At 40.5% G+C, this 5,646-nt stretch overlaps 1 pseudogene; it reads left to right on the forward strand.

The window, feature by feature from the left end:
* The first annotated feature begins 486 nt into the window (after positions 1 to 486).
* LOC137768509 (heterogeneous nuclear ribonucleoprotein A1-like) lies at positions 487 to 1,613 on the forward strand (annotated as a pseudogene).
* Positions 1,614 to 5,646: the final 4,033 nt, after the last annotated feature.

Raw genomic sequence — 5,646 nt, forward strand, 5'->3', positions numbered from 1 at the left:
CCAGCCCAGCATCTGGCTGGGAGGAGAGTCTCACTGAAGTTGTTGTATCAAATAGATTTGGATGAAAAAGGGGAAAAAAAAGAATTTAGATCACTTTACTAAGTAAAAAGTACAAATTGAAAAAATATAAGACACAAATATTTCAGTTAAAGTCTAGCATGGGTGTGAGCTGGCGAGATTGTAAGGAGTAGATGATGATTCCTGGTGAATTTATCTTCTGCTCTGACTTGATTAGGTTTCTGCTGAAAATACTTAAGCAAAGATTACTGTTCTCTTGTTTAACTAAACAAACAAAAGCCCCAGGCAAAAATTTGAAGAGCCTAAATTTGCACATTTTTACCTCTATCGGGCTGCTGTGCATTCTGCTTCTGTGGGTGAAAGGCCAGTTCTATGCTTCAGTTCTCAAATTCAAAACCTGTGAGGAGCTTTCTGCCCGTGGATGCCGCCGAGTAAGCATCGTTGAAGTCTCCCCCCTCCACTGCCGTCATGTCTAAGTCAGAGTCACCCAAAGAGCCCGAACAGCTGCAGAAGCTCTTCATTGGATGTTTGAGCTTTGAAACAACCGATGCGAGTCTGAGGAGCCACTTTGAGCAGTGGGGTACGCTCACAGATTGTGTGGTAATGAGGGATCCAAACGCCAGGCGCTCCAGAGGCTTCGGGCTTGTCACGTATGCCACTGTGGAGGAGGTGGGTACAGCCATGAAGGCAAGGCCACACAAGGCGGATGGAAGAGTTGTGGAACCAAAGAGGGCCGTCTCAAGAGAAGATTCTCAAAGACCTGGTGCCCACTTAACTGTGAAAAAGATTTTTGTTGGTGACATTAAAGGAGACACTGAAGACCATCACCTAAGAGATTATTTTGAACAGTATGGGAAAAATTGAAGTGATTGAAATCATGACTGACCGAGGCAGTGGCAAAAAGAGAGGCTTTGCTTTCGTAACCTTTGATGACCATGACTCTGTAGACAAGATTGTCATTCAGAAATACCACACGGTGAACGGCCACAACTGTGAAGTAAGGAAGGCCCTATGTAAGCGAGAGATGGCTGGTGCTTCATTCAGCCAAAGAGGTCAAAGTGGTTCTGGAAACTTTGGTGGTGGTCGTGGAGGCGGTTTTGGTGGGAATGACAACTTTGGTCGTGGAGGAAACTTCAGTGGTCGAGATGCCTTTGGTGGCAGCCGCGGTAGCGGTGGATATGGTGGCAGTGGGGATGGCTATAATGGATTCGGTAGTGATGGAAGCAATTTTGGAGGTGGTGGAAGCTACAAAGATTTTGGCAATTACAACAATCAATCTGCAAATTTTGGACCCATGAAAGGAGGAGACTTTGGAGGCAGAAGTTCTCGCCTCTGTGGTGGTAGGGGCCAATACTTCGCCAAACCCTGAAACCACGGTGGCTATGGTGGTTCCAGTGGCAGCAGTAGCTATGGCAGCGGCAGAAGGTTTTAATTACTGCCAGGAAACAAAGCTCAGCAGGAGAGGAGAGCCAGAGAATTGACAGGGAAGCTACAGGGTACAACAGATTTGTGAACTCAGCCAAGCACAGTGGTGGCAGGGCCTAGCTGCTACAAAGAAGACATGTTTTAGACAATACTCATGTGTATGGGCAAAAAATCTCAAGAACTGTATTTGTGACTAATTGTATAACAGGTTATTTTAGTTTTTGTTCTGTGGAAAGTGTAAAGCATTCCAACAAAGGGTATTAATGTAGATTTTTTTTTTGCACCCATGCTGTTGATTGCTTAATGTAATAGTCTGATCATGATGCTGAATAAATGTGTCTTTTTTAAAAACAAAAACAAAAACCTCTGAGGAATCCTATTACCAGCTCCCCTTCATGGAAACCAGCAGCCTTTGTTACAAAAGCTTAAGAGCTGTCAGTAAACAGCCTGGGGACAAAGATATTCACTCACTGAGCCTGTTCCATGCCCTTGTTTGACTCTCACAACTGTTATTATTCCCTGCAGACAAGGCACTACTATTACTCCCACTTAACAGATGAGGAAGTTGAGCCTCAAGGAGCTTATGTAATTTGCTGAAGATCATGCAGCTAGTAAGTGATAGAATCTAGGTGTTTTAGTTCCCAAATCAGTGGTCATTCCATCAAGTTTCTCCTATTTTACACTGGAGACATGATGACGGATAAAGTATGGTTTTCAAGAAGGAAAAAATCATGACTCATGTAAATATAAAATGAACATATGTCAAAGGTTTTCTGTAACTCACTAATTAATGAGGAACTGGTAAGACACTAAAACGAGTTTAAAGAGCACTGAAGAAGTAAGATATTTCGAGGCAGTGTTTGGTAAGATTGCTGGGTTAGATGTAAAACCGGTCAATGTCCAACAGGGCAATAAACTATTGCCTTTGAGGTTATCTATTCTAGTGAACATAAATTATTTACATCTCCACTGAACAAAATTCTACAAATTAACCTCTGTCCCCAGAGATTTGTGAAATAGCTCAATCAATAGGAAGTCAAGCTCAGCACCACAGTATAAGAACACCTTGTAATCTTTTCTGCCTATTTACAAGTTTCAGATAATTTCAGACGGTCTTTCAAACGTGACTTTTGATTGAATTTGACAGATACATAAGAAAAAACTTTCTCTCCCTTTTAAGGAAGAAGGTACTTGTGCCATTCTCCTTACACACTGTACAGTTTCCTTTCTTATGCCATTATTATTGTTGATACCTGATACATTACTATTGTTGACAAGTAATACACACGCCAGTTCAAAACCTGCAGGAAATCTGTCATCAGCTTTCTTATGTAAAGATAAAGCTGTGAAAAGCCTTCACATTTGGTAAGAAAACGGACTTTTGAAACACTATATGATTACGACCCGAAAAGTCTTAAGTTCTTGTAGTAACTCACTGAATTTCTAATTAATTGAAATTCTAAGGACAAAAAGTGGATCTTTTCCTATATTAGACAACTAGTATTTACCTGATTAGATTTCTCTGCTACAGTGGAAAGACAGACCAGAGTTGGACTATCTGATTCTAGCCAGTTACATTAAGTTATTTGAACCTTAGTTTCATTATCTCTAAACTGGTAATAATGCTAAACCACATGCATTCCTCAGTTTAAAAGTATTAGTAAGTGTTCTTTATCTCTGTATCATAAGTAGCAAAATATTTAACCAAAATATAACTGGACCATTTTGATTTTTAAATATCATGCTATTTTCTGGTAAGATCTTCTTGGGGGGATATAACTGCTTTGACCAACTAGCCACAGCTGATGTGGGTCCATCCATTTAACTTCCCCATAAAGTTAGAGGTTAACTTATAAAAGCTGACATGGTGTGTGTGTGTGTTTGACCTGATAGAAGATAACCCCAAATGTTATGGTATTATTGCTCTAAGGGAAGTTAATCAGTTTTATATCTAATCTGACATTCTCATTTTTGCATTCGTTTTCTCACTATTATAGCCTTATTTCTCAAATGCTCTTCTTGCCAGCTCTTTTGTCTTTCTGCTGATCCCCTCATTAAGTAGTTAAGTAAAGCTTTGCTTTATGTTTTCTAATTGTGTGAAAAGTTGGGTTTTTTTAGAAGTAGGTTTTTTTTTTTTTTTATCAGTTTGAGAATTAAGCTTTTAACAAACTAAACAGGAACAAACAAAAAACCCAACAACCCAAACTTGATTCCAGAATCTTGGAAGAACAACACAGATTTTCACCGAATAGTCCCAGAGACAGAGTGGAAGGGGTTATCATGCCCAGCTGCCAAAATGTGCCCTGTAAGTTTCTCTGTCTCCCCAAAGTCCCAGACACGTAAGTAGATGCCTAAATTCTGTCCCTCTCCCAGCTCCCTCTTCCAGTCCCCACAGACCCCAGGCTCTGCTGTTCTCACCTCTCTTCCCTCCTCTGGCAGACACACCCTAAGGCGACCCCCACTGAATGACATTGAATTTTATAATCTTCTCCTTGGATGAGTGTGGGAGAAACTTGTGACTTGTTTCTAAGCAATAAAATAAGACTGATGAGATGAGATGTATTCCCGTGATTTCGTTTCATTATCTAAGACTGTTTTAGCAGATTGGAAGGAGACTCGCCTACTGGCCTCAAAGAAGCCAGCAGCTGTTATGTGAACTGGCTATGGAGAGAGCCACATGGCAGAAGATGGCAGAGTCCTCTAGGAGCTAAGGGCCTCCATCCTATCACCACAAGGAACTCAATTCTCCCGACACCCACTTGAGCTCGAAAAAGGCCCCCAAGTACCAGGAAGGAACGGAAGCTGACCGGCTCTCAATGCAGCTGGTGAGACCCTAAGCCAGCTAAGCCAGCCTGGACTTGATCCTTTGTGAGTAGATCAAGTGAGATAAATCCATAGTGAGATAATAAATGGGTGAGGTTTCAAGCTGCTTAGTTTGGGTTAATTTGTTACAGAGCAAAACCCTCTCGATCTCTTGGCTTCTTTCATTTGCATTCCCATAAACTTTCCCTTCTCAGGAAAACTAAAGGATCTTCCTTAGCACCACACTCCTGAGAAACCAGAGAGTTTGTGTGTGTGTGTGTGTGTGTGTGTGTGTGTGTGTGTGTATATGCATGCATCAGAAACAGACCATAAGTCTCACTTCACTGTCTCACTATATTAAGTTGCGCATTCCCCTAGTAAAATCTATTGACTAATAACCATCCAGATGCCAGCAGGCTGCTCTCCAATATGTGTGTGCATTTCTGCTTCCACAAGCAAATGGCAGAAGAGTCAATGTTGTTTGTTCCCAAATCTGATCATACCAGTTGTAAATGTTATTGTAAATGACATAGTTAAATATTACATAAACTGAAAGTGGGAAAAGGGGTTTTTTTTTTTCTATGAGAACTAGGAGACGTTCTTTAAGGAAAGTGCTGTCATATTAAGTAGAAAAGAGGAAAATAATAGAAATCTAGAAGGATATTGTTCTGAGATTACTTCACATGTATCTTTAAATTCTGGTTCTTTTTAGGGACCTGAACTTTGCACATTGGTTGTTTATGTAAGGAAGAAGCTGTATAGCTCATTCTGCACTTCAGTTAAAACGAAAGGCCTTGGCCTTACAATACGTTTGATGAATGAAGATGAATATTTGAGACGTGTGTGTAATCTTTTATAATGCTTTCCCACTTTAATTGACTTTTTCGATTATTTGATTGTGCTAGATAAAAGACTCCTTCTGAATTTTAATTTTAACACTTTTTCTGCTGTCACAATAAGGTTGCATACAAGAAATTCTGTTTTTAAGAAAAGGAATGTTTTGAGCTTACTGGCTGAAAGTATTTTAGGAAAAATCTAAGGCCTTGTCATAAAGCTAACTGGCATTCTACTGTTTATCTTAGAGCAGCAGCAAAAAGAGCTGAAAAGTTAAATGAGAGGTTTGACAACAAAACAGGAAAGTTATCTCCACGTGGTGGCTCTTGACATGTTTTCAAATGCATAATGTAACAGGGTTGGAAGATACTGTTATTGCTGACCTTGGCAAAGAATAACTGGCTATTGCGAATTAATTTATAAAAGGTAAATAACAAAGGACTCCCAGAGAGGACTTCCTCCCTCCTCCCTCCTCCCTCCCTCCCTTCCTTCCTTCCTTCCTTCCTTCCTCCCTCCCTCCCTCGCTTCCTTCCTTCCTTCCTTCCTTCTTCTTAGATCTATGGTTTA

The sequence above is a fragment of the Eschrichtius robustus genome, chromosome 8 (genome assembly GCF_028021215.1).
Source record: "Eschrichtius robustus isolate mEscRob2 chromosome 8, mEscRob2.pri, whole genome shotgun sequence".
Taxonomy (NCBI): Eukaryota; Metazoa; Chordata; class Mammalia; order Artiodactyla; family Eschrichtiidae; genus Eschrichtius; species Eschrichtius robustus.